The 19,043-nt window shown below is 37.8% G+C and overlaps 1 protein-coding gene across 1 annotated transcript in view; it reads right to left on the bottom strand.

The window, feature by feature from the left end:
- The window catches only part of LOC113064794 (aryl hydrocarbon receptor-like), a 53,247-nt gene that overhangs the window by 11,275 nt on the left and 22,929 nt on the right, over positions 1 to 19,043 (bottom strand). The window lies entirely within an intron of this gene.

The following is a 19,043-nucleotide window of genomic DNA, read 5'->3' on the forward strand; positions in this document are numbered from 1 at the left end:
TAAAGCTACATTTACCATTGAATGTGTGTTTTTGGATAGAGAGAGCATTCACAAAGATTACGGTCGATTAGGACTGTGTGTGTACGCACACGTCATCAACAGTTTTCTATCCAGATGTCTTGAACTTTGTTTTTTTTTTATTACTTGTCTTCTCGTATTTGTCAAGCAAAAATGTGTTTGAAAACAAGGGCAATTATAGTCAAATTTACAAGCTGCTAGTCAATGAAACAAACTGTTTATTAGCTAAGGATTATTTTGTTTATTTCGCCCTTTGGTTACATGAGTTACAACTTCAATTTTTTGTCCAAGCAACAACTACAAATAATCTGCAAACGTGTTACATCAATAGGGACCCACTGACGTAAAATTCTGTGCTAAAATCTAAAGTACACTGAAATACAACACTCAGATTTAAAGTTCGCCTTACATTTAATGTCACAGGTCATTGTGAGGCAAAACTGGATGTAAATGTGAAGTAAATTATAATATAAACTGAAGTAAAGTCAGAGGTAATATTTTTGGTAAACTGAGGTAAAATGTGAGGCAGGCTCAAAGGTAAACATTCAAGGTAAAATGTGAAGTAAAGTGATGCAAAATCAGAGGTAAAATTTGAGGCGAATTGGGGTAAAATACGAGGCACAAAATCTGAGGTAAATGTGAACTAAAGTTTGAGAATAAATGGTAAACATGGTAAACTCTGAAGTAAAAAAGCAAGACAAACTCAGGTTAATCTGTGACCTAAAGTAAAATATGAGACAAAACATCAGAGGTAGATGTGATATAGCTTGAGATTAAATGAGGTAAAATTGTGGCAAAATTTGTTAAAATATAAGGCACAAACCTGAGGTAAAGTTTGAGACCAAATTAAGTAAAATATCAGATGTAAAATCATCACTCTTATGTTAAAGGGTTAGTTCACCCGAGAAGCATCCTAGGTGTATGTGACTTTCCTGTTTCAGAATAATCAAATCAAAGTTATATTAAAAATTGTCTTTCCAAGCCTTTCAATGGGATAAGTGGGTGTTTGTAGTCAACAGTTCAGAAGATGTGAAATAAAGTGTGCACATTTGTAATAAAACGCCCCTCACATGGCTCCCGGGGTGAATAAAGGCCCCTAGTAGTTAGTTTTTGTAAAATAAATATCCAGATTTCAAATGCAATAAACACTTTTTTCTCACTTCTGCTGACTGTGGGACGCGGAAAACGTGCAGGTGGAAGATGGAAGACGTATGCGTTGCACGCGCACCTCTGGGAAATGTAGGAGCAAAGGAAACAAAGTTTGCTTACTTTAGCAAAGGAAAACCAGTCTCCTCTTGGCTTATTTCAAAATCCTCCGAAGTTTTTCTTTACTAATCCTCGTTTTGTGCTTCTAATTCGTGACCAGCGAATTTGTTTTGTTTTGTTCTCTCTCCGCGCTTACAAACTACAACATCCGCCTGCACGTCTTCCGGTTCCCCACAGCCAGCAGAAGTGAGAAAAAAAGTGTTTATTACATTTGAAATCTGGATATTTATCTTACAAAAACGGATTCGTTACGGGGGGCCTTAATTCAACTTAAAAGATGCGCGCACTTTATTTCACGTCTTCTGAACGGCTGACAACAAACACCCGTTTACCCCATTGAAAGGATTGGAAGAGCAAGGACAATTTTTAATATAACTTTGATTGGATTATTCTGAAAGAAGAAAGTCACATACACCTAGGATGCATCGAGGGCGAGTAGAAGATGGACTAATTTCCATTCTCGGGTAAACTAACCCTTTAACTAAAGAGAAATAGGCTATAAGAGAACTCTGATGTTAATTCTATGGTAACCCACTGCCCTGTATATGCTGTAAACACTGTAGTAAACTCTGATGTAAAATCTGAGTCAACTTCTTGAAATTCAGCACTGACTTGAACACTGAACTTGTGTCAGAGCCTTTTTTTATTTCAGCAGTCAGAAAGAAAGAGAGCGAGATTTCAACACTTTCACAGAGCACAGCCTGAATTAACTGGAGGTTTGAACACACACAAACACGCACACACATCAACACTCCCAACTTCACACAACACAATTTGGAATGCGTAAGAAAAAAGAACGGTTTCCTAATAGTCTAACGTCACTACTTTGCAAAATAACCTCACCTGACGTCATTAAGAATAACACAAATAAACAATTTCACAGAATTTCCAGTAACAGTTCCAAATTCTTGACTGTTTTTGTGTGGTTTCATCATATTTTCCATACAAAGTCAAATTTGTATTTTAAAATTTCCATTGCTCTTGAATGAATGATCAAGTTTACCATATAGTAGTGTATTAGACTTCAGTTTGGAGAGTTTTTAGTGTGTGGAAATGTTCAGCGCTAGGTTAACGCTGAGCTAACATTAGCCAGTGGGTGCGGCTCGCTAAACCATTTCCTCCCTGACCAGCGCAGATGCAGTGCTATTTCGAGACCTTATCAAACACACTCTATTGCAGCCCTTAGAGAAAAAACCCCCAAAAACAGCGAAGACCGAAGGAAAGAAAAAGAACAGAGTGAACAGTGAAGAAGAAATGGAGGAGGGGTAACAACAGCGTTTTGCTGCTAGGGAACAAAAACATCTCCCCACAGGACACAGATGCAGAGAGATTATTTGGCGAGGGGAAAAGCGGAGGCGAACGCTTTTGACATGGACTGCTGATCAGCCTGGCAGTTTAAATTGCAGACAAATGAAAAGAATAAAGAGACAAAGACAGAGACAAAGACAATGTTCTGTAGACGTTCACCACAGATCTTAATGGAGAAGTAAATAGGGGTGTAATACAAACTCTGCCACCGCACCAAAGAAATAACTACAGAGAGCAAGGGGGAAGAACTCTTGATGATGAAAACAGACCACTTGGTCCCTAGCGCTGCCGCAGCTAAGCTTCTGAAGCTAAAGAGCGCTAGCACACAAAAAGTGAAGCAGCTGCTGAGGAGTCTCATAGTCTACTGGCTCACAACAACTCAATGACAGAGCTACACACAACTGCAAGCCAGCCAAAATGAGTGTTTGGCTTCGACCCTGTTGAACCCGTTCCGACGGTCCCGACGCTCCTGGCACGCATGTCCGTCATACATTGGCAGCCTATTGGCTAGTGTGGTCCCATTATGACTCTATATTTAAAATTCCAGTCTTTCATAGGCATATCAGGCCTGTTATTAAAAATGGAGGTCGGTGGAACATCTATGTAATCATGATTAAACTCTTCTTCACGGATCGCACTGGCCACCACTGACCTGTTTTCAGAGATGAAAATAATGAGGAAAATGAAGTCCGGCGGGCGAGTGGTCACAATCTCAACACACACACACACACACACACACACACACACACGCAATCAGAAGCACCAATCAATTGCCGTCTGTTCATCTGCCATTACAGTAATTCAACACACATGGCCCCTCAATGCAACCACGACGTGCTCTTTCCCTCGTGTTCCCTCCCTCCATCTGCTGTACGTCTTCTTTAAACTCTTCAATTTTGTATTGGGCATCTCTCGACCGTAATCTCTAAACCAGTTCTCCACTCGCCGGGTGTAACTGGAGAAAGTGTGAGGTCTGGTGTGGATGGCGATCAGGAACAGGGTGAACCTGTCTAATATGGGTCATTAAACCGACTGAAAGGCCCTAGTGGCTCCCACTTAATGATCTCATTTTTCTGCCTCTGATCTTTTTTTGTTCTTTCAACATAAAACTCTCTGTAATTGTGTTCAAATCGAGCCAGTTTTAAAATGATTGTGGAAGACTACACCCTTAGATAATTCACCAGTGGTACTTTAATTAAACCTTTAATTATATTAATAATGTGGTGAGTAATTAGTTAATTGAATTCAGAGTCATGTTTAGAGTTTTGGCCTTCTTGTAGCTCAAACAGTAGAGCACAGCTCTATCAAAACCAAGGTCATGGGTTCTATTCCCAAGAAAGCAAGAACTGATCAAATGTGTACCTTGAATGCAAAACAAGTTGCTTTGGCTAAAAGCACCTGGAAGAATGCATAAATATCATATAAATGTTGAAAAAACAGTCGTAGCAAAGTTTCCCACAATGAGCCGCCTCACCGTATGTATTTCACCCAATCTAATATTGCATAATTTTTGGCTTTTGGTGCGTCCATGTTTACCCGTTGTAGCTTATCAACGATGTGTGTATGAAAACATGGTCAATACTCGCCCTTCAAACTATTTTGTATTATTATTTTTTGGTTGCGAAAATTTTCTATGCATTGAAAACTACCCGTCATTGGACTACTCATTAACTACCATCCAAGTTTTAGTTATTACTGTACCTACAACAGTCACTATAAAACAATGACAGAAAACGAAGAAAACATTTTGAAGGCAGAGCAAATAAAAAAAAAAGACAAAATAGACAACACACAAAATGCGTCAGCAGAGAAGCGTGTACTGTTTCGGTCAATGAATTCAAAAGTTAATTCGGTCAAACTTTATTTTAGGGTCCAATTCTCACTATTAACTAACCATTAACTATGATTTCTGCCTCAATTAACTTCTAATTTGCTGCTTATTAATAGTTTATAAGGTAGTTGTTAAGTTTAGGGTATTGGGTAGGATTATGGATGCCATGCATTATATGTACTTTATAAGCACTAATAAACAGCCAATATGTTAATAATAGACATGCTAATAAGCAACTAGTTATTAGTGAGAATTGAACCCTATACTTAAGTGTTACCGTTAATTCTTTGCTGTTTGGGCCGAATATTTTTGGCTGCCAAATTTGTGGTGCAAGCACAAACTTGATTATTACCCATCATTCGATTACTTAATAACGATTGTCAAGATTTTAGAATCACCTACAACAGCAACCATAAAACTATGCCAGAATACAAATTCGTAACAAGTTTTGAGAAAATATTACAAAGCCTAATTTTGTTCTTTAAAAATCAATAACAAAATCTGCACAACAAAACAAGGAATATGCATAAAACAAGAAAAAAATAATAGATTTTTAACAATGTAACTTAAACGCAACTATTAATACGCAAGGACAGTGCTAGGTTTATAAAGAAGAACGAAAAAGTTTCCTGTCTCAAAATGCCAGAAACACTACTACCCCCAACAAGGCCTGATTTAGCTTTCTGCCTGCGCCCTCACACTCTACGGTCCCTATGACACAAACAGCAAAGTGCTTCGGGCTCCACAACACATTTCGCTCTCTCTCGGTGTCTGGATAGTGTCTGCCTCAAATGCAATGGGAGGTACACTGTGTGTTCCTGAGGTTTGAAGAGAGTGAGAATTGAAGACTGAGGGAGAGCGAGCGAGGGAAACCCATTGGGCTCTCGTTTGGCCTGTGGTTTAATAACCTCGCGTGCTGAGAATGACTGCATCCTTGACGGCACCTGAACCGTATTAGCTAACAAACTGGACCACTTCCCAGACACTTACCAATCCTATCCTTCGCCTCACTTGACACTGTAAATGTTGCGCTGTGTGAATGAAAATCTCTTCTTCCCCGTCTCGTTTCTTTCTTTGTCCCATTTAAAGAATTTCAGAAATATGCATACCCTGAAAGAACGCAAAACTCTGGTAGACTATGTGCAAATGTTTGAGGACTTGCCATTTTCATTTTTTTTTTAAATCGATAACAAACAGCCTTTGCATGTATAAACACAGTAAACGTTAACCTGCTCTTGTCAGGTAACAACATTGCTCGATCTGTGTTTTAACACTTCATGTGGATCTCACCTTTTGTTTCATTGATTGATTTATTTTATTAAACATATAGATGCCCGCGGCATTCAAAGATTTCGTGCAACAGGTATGTCTCGTCTTATATTCTGCCAAAATGTGAGTATCTGTACACCCACCCACCGGGATTTTAAAACCTTTGAAACTCCAGTGCTGAATTGAGCCATTGTTTTTTTTTTTTTTTTTTTCGTTGTCAGGAAAACCTTGACTCTGACTTTGAGTCTCTGTGGTGGGGGACAGGTTAGGACTTGAAGGAATGAGGATTGTGTTATCTGTGTCTTTCAAGACACCTCTCACTCTCACACACACCATCAGCGATCGCCACAGTTTCTGTCTCTTGACCGAGTGCCAAATAATGCGTTTTCTTAACAGGCCTGATTCAAATTCTGCAGGGGAATTTATTAATGCAGACGGCGCGGTTTAGTTGCACAAGAGGTAAACTGGAGGAAACAGTACAATTTACAAATTTTGAGAAAAAGTTGCTAGGTTGTAAATAATGCAGAAGACAAAATGACACAAATACTTAAACATATTTAATTTAAAAGCATTTAATTTCAGCACTCACAACACAATCTTATTTCAGCACTGAATTTTAAAAAAATAACTTCTTTAAAATTTAATTTATAAATTGCATTTCTGCTTTTAAAGAACACATTCACGGTAAAAAGACTGACAAATACTTTAATTAAATTAAAATTAAAATTTAAAAATTAAATGAGTTTAAATGAAGTACTATCAAATATTTAAACTAACATTATTTTACTTACAGTACAGTGTTTTTTAACACTGAATTTTAAGAAACGGCGATCTACAATGAGAATTTACACAGAGAGAAAAATTACAAATTATTTAAATACAATTTTTTAAATTAGACATTCTAAAATGAAAGTTGAAATTAAAGTTAGTTTAAAATGTGTAAAAATCGTAATTAGTATTAAATGGTAAAATAGTGTTACACTGAATGTATTTAAATGAACTACTTTTAAATATAGCATTTAAAAGCATTTAACTTAAATAGAGTCCAGTGCTCCTGAAGCACTGCGATAAATTATGAAAGGTCAAGACCTGTGTGTGTATGTGGTTATGTGACCCTGACGTCATCTTGACACAGAACTGCCCTGGTATTTCAACCAATCAAACGCCATTCACAAGCATTATCAAAACATGCCTTACTGGCCAATAAATCAATGATAGTAGTAGTAGTAATGGCAGTAACGTAATACTACAGCAGTGTACACTAATATTTTACTGTTGATTCCTATTGTTGTTCTTGTACTGTTCTTTCAACACTCTTTCAGCAAAGTATGTTGTCATTCTACACACGAAGGGATAAGCAGACTGTGAAAAGTGAGCATTAAAAGAGGCTGAGCTGTGTTAAAGAGACGGGGTGGAGAGGGATCATGGGACTTGTTGTACAACTGCTTCACTGTTTACATAGCCTGTTTTCTGTCAGGCTAAGGCAATAAACTTGAAGTGGCCAAAATGTGAGGAATTTTTTCTGTCAACCAAAGTGTAAATTATGCCATCATCATGTCATATTCATTCATTTTAGCCCATTTTGCGCTAGGATAAACTAACTGAAATTAATAAGCATTTTAGTCAATGAAAATATCAGGTTTGTTGACAAAAAAAAAGAAAGAAACATATTTACAATATTTATTAAATAAACAAGCAAATCTTGTAATATTATATACCAAAATTAACATTAAAAGCCTTTACTTTTTATATATATATATATATATATATATATATATATATATATATTTTAACTTATATTATAACTTTTATTATTAAATATATGTAAGATTTTTATTGATTAAATATATAAATCTTGTATTTTATTGACTATTTTAACTATGACAAAGAAAACAAAAATATCTCCACCAAGCAAAAAACGTAAAAATTTTCTCAATCGCTTCCTCCCACTCTATCCTCTGTGAACTCTGCACATGCCTGTGCAAACAGACTTGACCCCTGACCTCTGGAGACCGAGCGAGGTCCATCAGCGCTATGGAGAGATGTCGCACAGTTTACATTTGCCCGTTGTGTTTGTGCGAGTGGGACTCTGTTCACTGTAAGCGCGCCATAATGAAGGCTGGGGGTAAACTGAGCCAGCGGTCAGAATGATACAGGGTTTCTGGAGGCATTTCTCAAGTCTGATGTTGAATGCTACGCAACTTATGATAAAAATGTTTCAGATAAACCTGTTGCGAGACTGAAGTGGCATTAACAACGCCTCACTGGAGAAGTGAAATTGGGTGTTTACTTTGACGCCTCAAAAAGCAGAAGCACACAAGAACAAAATGTGCGCAGACTGACGTGGTTTCATTGAGGTTGCGACATGTTAGTTTGGGGACAGGTGGGATACGGTTGGGTGATTCGTTCAGAATTCTTTCAGTTGTGTTGAGCGTCGAGTGAAGGAAAGGCCTAAGGAGCGCCAAAACAGAGTCGAGGAGGAAACGTGTTTGTTTGAAGAATGAAAAAGGGGCGACATTCTTCCATCCAGAGATCTTAGGGTGACTCAACAGTCAGAACGGGAAAACCACATCCTGAGATTTGTTTGCAGCAATTACACCGATATGGAGACAGCTGGACAATCACTGCTGTCGGGACGCGGGGACAGAAATAGAGGGTGAACGAGGGCTTTTGTTTCAGTTCCACCAAAAAGGTGGGCGAGACTTCTGGACGGGAAAATGGATAAGTGACAATTCTGCTGAAAATTGAAAACAATTCTTTGAAGATCCACTTCTATAGCCTGACATTTCATCAAACTATTAGAAAGACTTTAAACAAATAAACAAAAACTGCTAATAAAGTAAAATAATAAAAGATGCTAAACTAAAATAATAAAATACTTTGCTATAAAATACAAAAACAAATTTTCATGTCTGAAAAAATTCAATAAAATAGATCCACCATAGGTTTAAACAAACCAACAAATAAATAAAATAATCTAATACTAGTTTAGTATAATAAAATATTTGTATAATGTTTGCATTGTTTTCTGAATAAAAACAACAACAACAACAAAAATAAAAAAAATAGCAATATTATTAAATATTTTAATAATATATCAGCTATGCATTTGTAGTTTCCTGGAGATACTGAGAATGATGATTCATTGCCGCATGTTATTGCAAATAAAAAATGGTTTGAAATTGGATAAGCGCATTTTATACCATTCAATCAAATTTAAAATGTTAAAATATACTTTATTTTATTATATTCTAAAGAAGTATCACAGAAGTTACAGAGTTTACTAGTCAACGAAGCGGCTGTTCGTCAAAGAGAAATTTTACGTCCAAATTAACGTCGCCTACTAAAATCATCTGTTTATACAATATTCGAGATGATTTTACAGCTGATGACTGTGTAAAGTGAGCATAAAAATATCTCGGCTGTGTGTGTATGAATTTATAGGCGAGCATAGCTGGAGGTAAGTTTACATGCGCGTCAGACTCAGCAATGAACGGCCGACATTACAGTCGTCGCTGCGAGCCAAAGCCAACATCAAACCAACACAAACGGGCGAGAGAACAAAACAAGGGCAAGCAGCGACCTGTGCCTCCGAGAGCGAGCGAGAGATGGACAGATTTTGGATTGGGACGTGGCCAAGCGTGTATGAGTCCATGCAACTAAACCCAACAGAAACATTGCGATTGGCGGATGTTGAGTCCGGTCTTGTTTTTCCTTTTTTTTCGTGTTATTTATATCTTTCCCGAATTTTTTCGGGGACGTCAGATAAGCCATCACATTTTATGTACATTTTGGCAGGAGTTGAGTCAACCGGATGACCGCTCTCTACTGTAAATCATCTCATGGCACGAAACAGGGAGAGATAAAGGAGGAGCACCAGAAAACACGCTTGACCACACGTCGAAATGGAAAATGCGGCTGAAATGCGAGCTCTCTTTTTCTTGGCAGATTTGCTCGCCGTTCGCTTCCCTGCTGCTCTTAATTACCAAGCTCCATATCCTTGTGTAACAAAACCCTTCTCTCCCCAACCCCTTTCCTCTCCCGCCTCTTTTCCCTCCCCGTCTATCTGTTCTCCTCCCTCGCTGGGCAATTCTCCGTCCCAAAAACTTCTGCAGCGGATGCCAGGGTTGAAAGTTCGCACGCTCGCTCCTCACGCAAGGTTTGGGCTCTGCTTAGTTCTCACTCAGCACTTTCTCACACACACACACACACACACACACACACACACACACACCGTTCTGCTCCATTCTCAAAAAGCAGTAAATTCCACACTACCGCCGCCAACACACACACTTCTTCCGAAGCTCGGAACCACGCAGCTGCCAGCCAGGTAAACACAAAACACACACACACACACACACACACACACACAAAGCAGCTCATTGTTGCACGAGGTGGTCTTGAACTGTTTAATAAAGACATGCTTGGAGAGAGGAGAAAATTAGGAGGAAAAAAAAGCATCTTCTCCTTTCTTCACCTGTCAAGAAAAAAAAAAAAACTATTCTGGCGTCCGAACAGCAATCTCATATTTATTGTCATTTCTGTATATATATATATATATATATATATATATATATATAAATATATATATATATATATATATTTCAAATAAAAATATTAATTAAAAATATTTTTTATATGTTTAACAAAATAAATTAATAAAACATCAACAAATCAGGCTTCTTCAGCTTCATATTTTTTTCTGGAAACCAAGATACATTTTTCAAGATTCCTTGAAAAATAGAAAGTTCAAAAGAATTTAATCTTTTTAACTTGTAAATGTAAACATTGTAAATGTATTTACGGTCACTATTGATCAATTTAGTGCATCTTTGCTTAATAAAATTATTAATTTCTTTAAAGAATTAATGTAAAGGGAGTACTATACACATGTATTAAAAAACGATAATGACTCATCCCTAATACAAATCAACAAAATGTAAGGGGAAAACCATGGCAGACATATGTAAATACAAAATACCAAAACTCCCTGAAGTTCAGTAAAGAGGGGATTTTATGGATTCTCTCAACTGCTGTCACACAATTCGTATTTACACTAACATTATGTTTACACATCCTGTAGTATTTTGGAGCTTGGTCAGAAATCGGTAAGCAGTGATGGAACGTTCCAAGTTCCGTTTACCGTACCGTAACGACCATACTCTGCCAGAGTGAGATCATCAAGTCAACCTCCGAAACGAATAAACCGTGCTTTTGTTTCATAACAAACTCACATTGAAGAATCAATCCATCCATCTCAGGGAATGAAAACACCCCGTTCCTTTGTTTCCCTCTCCCAACTGCTCTCGTTTCCTCCTCGACCTCTCTAAATAAACTCTTAACACGCAATGCTACTGGCAATAAAGCCACTTCTCGGGGGAATCTGCCAAACACCGTCATTCATTAGCGATAGAGAGAGAAAGAAACGCACTTGGCCTCTTGTTGCTTGGGCCTTTTTAGACAATTTACGATATGCACATGCACACTGCTGCAAAAACTGCCTGCTGTGGATGTTTTCTCATCCCCAGGCCGAGAGAACATGTGTATAGGTGTGGTTTGGTGGGCCTCAGACTAGTGAGAGCTACCATGGTCAGGACGAACGCCAACCGCAAAGTTGCAATGTAGTCTGGATCCTGACACACAAACACACCCATCAGGAGTTCCTCCTAATAATGCAGAACACTGCGAAAACACTTCTCAGAAGTCTCTAGAGCAGTGGAGACATACCGAAATGTCCTAGGTTATTATAAATGGACTGAATAGATGCAAAACAGGTTACTTGGTAAATAGATGTATGATCTTGCCATATTCCAAAGACCAAATGTCTTTCACTCCCATACGCATGCAATTTAGGACTAAAGAAGCATGTAAGGTCAAGAAAAGGCAAGAAATACATGTCAAAATAGAATTTATATAATGGGTAGTTTCTCTAAATTCTGACTGGATGAACTACGTGTAAAGCTGTTTTACAATGCAAATAACAAAAAACAAACAAATCCGATTACTTATATATATATATATATATATATATATATATATATATATATATATATATATTTTTTTTTTTTAATGCTAGCATAATACAATATAATTTTTGAGCATCTTTTAAATGAGTGCATTTTTACTTAAACCAATGTTCAATCAATAGTTTAATTATTTATGGAAAACAAATATTCAATAAATCTTTGTAAGGTTTTATTTTTAAATAAATAAATTAATGGATTTTTTAACAATCATCTATTTTTGAACACTGGTGTAAATAAACAAATAATAAATACATAAATAAATATAAATATAAAAGGACAATTTGTAGAATATTGCTTTATTATTTTATTTATTCATTATTATTTATTTACACTCAATCAACAGTATTTATTTTTATGTATATATGTGAAAACCAACCGTGAACGTTGGTGTAAATAAAAAATAAATACATACTATTTATTAAACATTTATGTTTTTTTAGTTTTGTTTTGTTCTAGCATACCACTGTTGTCATTGTTTTATGAAAGCAATAAACACTTGAGGTTGTGTAGAGTGGTTTCCATTGATCAAAGTTGTACGAAAAGACTCCTTTCGAGTGGCAAATCACAGTAATGCCCAGCCACGAGTGGCTTATTGTTTTAGAAAACATTTGCGCACTCCTACACGATCACACAACAAAGGCATTAAAAATATTGATGACATCAAGACCTCACAGCCTCATCCTAAACCAAATTTTCCCATCGAGATGCGTTGGCTGCCAAGTACCCCGTGAGGGTTTGTTGGCAGGGTTACGAAATGTTACCGAATCTAAATGTCAGACTGATACAGGTCACTTCCTGTGTCAGAGGGGAAACTTGGCTGTGACGTCAGAATTTCGCTGCACAGAAGAGGACGGTTCCTCGAAACAAGAGCATGGTGTGGGTTGGGGTTAAAGGTTCGCGTTTTTGATGTGTGTACATTCAGATGTTACTGCGTGTGTGAGGTCGCTGATGACACCAAATTGGGCGCTGGTTTTGTGTGGCACTGTTAACGGAAGTGGCGTTAAGCAGAAACGGAATGGAAGTGGCATTTAGCAGAAGTGGAAGTGCCATCATAGAGAGGGCCAGGAGCCACATGTGCAGGCACCACCACTTGGCGCCATGTGCTGCGAGTAAAGGCCCAGACCACAGAGGGTGCCAGGGGCTTCCCCTCATGTGGCTCGTCACACTTACTGAATCGTTGTATGCCTGAGTTAACAAATATAGCCACACATACACAGAAAAACACTTCTATGAACAGAGGCTTAACGACCGCGTTTCAAACTCCCCTGAGTGATGAAACGAAGGCTAGGAAGGTCGTTATGGCAATTGCCTTTAACAACACGACACAGTTACCTGTTGAAACACAACCTCCAGGTGTCTAACACAAACACACACACACACACACACCTGCTCATCCTACAGTGCAAAGGTTACTGCAGGTTAAACCACACAACTTAGTTTAGACATTGCGTCAAATTTAAACAAACCAGTTACATGCATTTCCAAAGGCTTCTGAACTCGGGTATATGTATATATATATATATATATATATATATATATATATATATATATATATATATATATATATATATATATTAGATATTAAAAAACAAATGCGTCATCGAAGTGCTCAAAAAATATAGTTAACATAAATGTACTTTTATTTTTGTAAAAGTGCACTATATGGTAATATGTTTCCTGTAATGTATCTAAAAATAAAAAAGTATATAATAAATATATTATAATAAAGTATATAATGATCAAATATATATATATATATAAAAAACATTTATTTGCACCAGTATTTAATAAAAAAGCTATTTTTTGAACATTCATTCATTCATTCGTAACAATTTTTACAATTATATATTATACATATATATTATACTTATACTTATACTTATTATATATATTATACTACTATAAACTGCTCCACTACACAGTAGGAATTCTTTAAATAAAAGAAAAAATTATTTGTTAATTGTCTACAAAACCCCAATAACGATTTTTAAACGATTTCCCCAATATGCCCAAAAAACTAAAAGTTAACAAAAAATTTGAATGAACCACAAATACTTGCTGAACTATAAATACCATAATACTATTAAAAATAAATAAATGACAAAGAAATAAGCATACATTATTTTGTCTATAACTGATAACGCCGCTGTGTCAGGTTCTCCTTTGTTTTTCCTTTGTTATTTAGTCTTTGTATTTTGTATCAAAAGCTGCGGTAAACAGAGCGACAGTGTGCATCTGCCGCATGTCTGATGATTCAGCAGCATCTGTTTGTCTGGCGAGCACTAACCGCCATGGGCGCGTTCACACACTCAGCGCGGCGTGTGGTCTAACGCACGTGCACGCACACGCATGAGTATTGACGCTGAAATTACTAGGTACAGGCACTTCAGCCTGAAAGTAAAATGCAGCTAAATCACATTCTACTGTGGTACACTACGGAATGGTTTCTCACACGTAGTCAAAACAAGGCCGAGCCCTCCCTCGACTCAACTCTCCACATTCCTGGCCTGTGCAAAGGTGTGTGCACTTCCACAAATCATTATGAAACACTACATGTAGTGGGTGGAACAATGTTTACATAAAGGAGAGGATTCGCGAGGAACAATCGGGGATTAGCGTTCCAGGGAAAGTGAACCGTGACTTCGAAACTTGGAGCTTTAGTACATGTCGGTTAACTATGCAGTTTTCGACGTTCAGCAAGGTCAATTGGACTCCACATGCATGCCATTTCGGAATATCGTTAGATTGCGGACACAGGAGTGGTGGCCCTTTTCTCTCGGTCTGTGGGATCTCGTAAAGCTTCTTGCAGTTTTGCACTATGCAGCTCAGACAGTCAAATGCGCGCTGCTTTAAATAAACACGGCCATGTAAATGTGCATCTGAGGGGGTGAGAGAGAAACAGAAAAAAAGAGAGATACATACACCTTCTTAAAGTGCCACTACATTCACTAGTCTGCTGCAATAAGCTTAAGTCCACTTTGCTTTCTTGTACTTGCATCTATACACCGCTGTCCTTCATTAAAAGTTACTGGGTAGATATTTAAAAGGTTGCTTTTAAAGGTTAAGATAATGAGTCAGAACCAGAACAAGCACCATAATGCACCTGTTCATCATAAAAAAGAGGCACACATAGGATGAAAGTAAAAAAAGTACTTATAGCTCAAGTGTATTACCATTATTTTTTTTAAGTTTAATTTACAATGCACTTGAGCTACATTAAAAATGTAGCCAATAATAAAAATAAATGTCAATAAATAATATATATATTTTTTTTTCACACACAATTAAATATATTATTTATAAATATATTTTATGTTTATAAATATAAATAAATAAATAGATGTGCATTTAGATATTTATATAAATATATATATTATTTTTGTTTAATTAATTATAAATATGAATTATATTATTTATAAATAAACAAACTTATTTATGTTTGTATTTTATACACAGAACTGAAAGGTCCTTGTTAGTTTTTAACTTTTATTGTTAAGAAGCAGTAAACTGCAAAAAATGTTTCGCATTTGTGTTACATGGCTAATTGCAGTTTAGTGTACACAACATGGCTAAATATGGTTTAGTGTGCACTGTATAGTAAGGGAGGACTTAAATGACGTATCACGTTAGTGAACATCACTGAAGTAAACAGTTTTCTTACCTGTGGCCATTTCAGGTAGCGTCACATCACAGGACATAGAAAAGAAACAGAAAACAAAATGTTGGTTTAGTTTTTTGTGTAAAATTGCATACACCATGACCTACAACAGACATCTAAGGTGAATTAGTATAAACAAAATTATAAAAATAAACAAACTTTATTGTATTGTTAAGTTTACCGAAGATGTTTTTTTTTTTTTCAGGTTGCATTTTAAACATACATGAATTGATAGCGAGCTGAGAACGGTAAACACTTAAATACTGTGAAAACAAAATGAAACGGCACATCTGGATGCTACAGATTACACAGCCACAGCCATTCACAAAGAGAGAGAGAGAGAGAGAGAGAGAGAGAGAGAGAGAGAGAGCGAGAGAAATTAAAACACGCCAGCTAGGCAGAGGGAATATTATCTTAATCTGAAAACATTTAGTTCCAGAAGATGTTGCCTTTAGATTTCCCCTCTCACGCAGGGACTCTGGGACGTCCTGTACGCTCTGCCACTCAAATGACCACAGCCAATGGCTTGCGAGGACTTGCCTAAATGTATTTGTATGCATATGTTTCACCCTCCCTCCGTCCCTAAGCTCTTAATGAGAGAACGAGAACGAGAGAGATCTTCACCATTTCTCTTAAAGAAACAACCTTAACCCTGCTACCCGCCCCAGCCTGGCTGATCGCTATCTAGCAGCGCCATTGTGTCTGCGCCGTGCTCGTCTTGCTTTGCGTTATGCGTACAGAGGTGGGCGCAGCAAGAACAGGGTCTCTTTAGAAGCACCCATGAAGTAAACAGAACTTTTTTCGTATATATCGTTATTTCAGTTGCAACCATTGCGTCGAGAAATGTTGACGTACAACAGAAAGTCGGTAAACTACAAGCACGGGCTGTTTTAGCTACAGGGCTCTGCGTTTTAATTCTGGCCAAGAGAACGTGACACATATTTCACTGAGTGGCTGTCTGCTTTCGTTTAGGCAACAATAATTGCAGCTTCTAAAAATAAAACACGCGGCCATATATTTTGCCTGCTGTTTATATCTGTCCAACAGCTGGTCATTTCTCGTTTGACAAGCTGCTTCAGCTGTTGCCTGAACCATAGAGGGTGAATAAAGAGAAAAGGATAGAGAAAATTAAAAAGCGTAGGTATTAAAAAAGAGTCCGAAAGAGTTATGTGGTCCACAGGCAACTCTTTCCTGTTTCAAGTCTTTAAAGTTCACCATGATTCCTTGCCTTTGTGCACGGCCCAGGGTATCCTGTTTACATACCTCAGGCCTGCACATGAAAGCGGGCGTCTGCAGTAACCCCTGACCAGACATGTTGGAAAACTGCTCGCACAGGCCTGCCATGCCCTCAGTCATTAATTGCAACATAATCGCTGGGAGAGCTTTTTGCCCCTTACTAGATCGAGGTGCCACCAAAAGGTTGAGACAGGGGTGAATGGCAGGCACATGCACCTGATTTAGAGAACAAGGGCGAAATTGCATTAATGTTGCTGGAAAAACAGGAAAGAGGGGGATACTGTTGCTACAAGTGGTTAAGGCGCGTATAGGAATGGGAATCGTAAGGAATTTAATGCTTATGGTTTCCATTCTACTTGCCGAAAACTAAACTAGCGCGGCACACCTGCCACTTGGAATGTGGGTCTTACATTCAATTGAGGTGCATGGGTGCATGTAGGAATGAAAATTGAATGGAATTTAACGCTTCTGATTTCGAGCGTACTTTACAAAAACGGCATTTGTGTGGTACAGTTGGCATTGCAATAAAAGGGAAGGGGAATTATTGTTATATGTGGCTCAAGTGCAGGAGCGCATGCAGAAACCACTTCCTTTCCCTTACTTTGCAATGAGGACTGTAAGGAATTCAGTCTTTGTGATTCTAGTTTACAAAAACTGCATTAAGGTGTCCTACGATTGTCGCTGGGAAGGCGGTTCCTACCTGCGATGACGGTGTCTTGGCGTAATCCTTAAGGGTGCATTTCTACCTGATGAAAAGTGCATTAGTGTGTCACACCTGTCGTTGGGAAGGGCAGAGGGAAATGCGGGTCCTGCAGCTGAGGCACATATAGGAATGGGAATCCATATATATTTAACGCATATGGTTTCAATTCTACTTGATTATACTTTTTGCACCTGCCATTGGCAAGGGAAGAGGTGTTCTTACATGCAGTGGGTGCATATAGGAATTGGAATTGTAAGAAATGTAATACTACAGATTTTGATTGTAATTGACAAAAACAGAATTTGTGTGGCAGCCAATATAATAAACGGGTTTAGTGTGTCACACCTGCCAATGGAAAGGGAGGAGGGGTTAAGAACTTTTTAAATGTGGGGCAGTCATGGCATAATGGTTAGAGAGTCAGACTTGTAACCTGAACATTGCAGGTTTGAGTCTCACTACCAGCAAGAATTGTAGGTGGGGAGAGTGAATGACCAGTGCTCTCTTCCACCTTCAGTACCCAGACTGAGGTGCCCCTGAGCAAGACATTGAATCTAAATGGTGTGTTCCAGGTGTGTGTGTGTTTTCACTACTCACTGCTGTGTGTGAGCACTAGGATGAGTTAAATACTGAGCACAAATTCAGTTCACCATACTTGGCCATGTGTCAAGTCACTTTCACTTTGAGGTACATGGGAACTTATAGGAATGAGAATCAAATCAAAATTGACTGCTTTATGGTTGCGATTATACTTGATGAAAATTTTAGAAATGTGGCACACCTGCCACTGGGAAGGAAGGAGGGAAACGCTATTCCTATATGTGGCCTAGGTACATGGGCGCATTTAGATCTTGGTAAGCAAAGAAATTTTGTGAGCAATTTAACACTTATGGTTGCGATTTGACTTGCATCATTGCAAAACACCTGGGATTGCGTATGGGAACCTAAAAATAGCAAAGGTGTTAAACAGTTCTAGTTTTGATTTTACTTGACAATTCAGGGTGACAATTCTACAGAATTTTTCTTTTGAGACAGCAGCTCTGTAGCAATGCAGCATGCCACTGACACAATCTTGGTTTGACTGTTATAATTTCAAAAGAGGTCAAGTAGTGTTTTTAAGACCAGAATTACTGGAGCAATTCATTTTACCATCTTGCTGTATGGTGCATGCATGCACACCACAGGGCCTGCATGTGCACAGATGCCTGGTTTGGGGTTAGAAGTTAACTAGCTGGGCTGAGGTTTTAAGGTGAGGTTTGGGAGAAGGCTTCTGGTTTGGGGTTAATGGTTAATCTCAGTTTCTTCTTCTTCGTCAATTTGTATAGAATGACAGAATTAAACAAGCTGTTGATTCTGTCATTCTTGACTTGGCACTGGTACTTTAACAGGTTGGAGGTGTTGATTGAGTCAAGACAGCTTTGCAAAATTTGCTGCAATACAAAATATGCATTGCAGTGGCAGATGTTGTCAAGACTTTGTCACCAGGAATTCAACACATAATACAAGTTTGTTTTGTCAATCAAATCCATGAGAATATTTAACATTTTAACAATAAATTAATTGGCAAATAAGAACGAAGTGCTAAGTTGGACTGGTGTCAGATGTTTTCCTGGTCTTGAGTTTCTAAATTTCAAAGAAACAAAGAACAAGGATCTAAGCAATGCCCTGGCAATATCTTAACATCGTGGCAGCGGATTTTGCAGGTCAAGTACCATTTACATTCTCTCTGAA

Source organism: Carassius auratus, chromosome 47, assembly GCF_003368295.1.
Source record: "Carassius auratus strain Wakin chromosome 47, ASM336829v1, whole genome shotgun sequence".
Classification (NCBI taxonomy): Eukaryota; Metazoa; Chordata; class Actinopteri; order Cypriniformes; family Cyprinidae; genus Carassius; species Carassius auratus.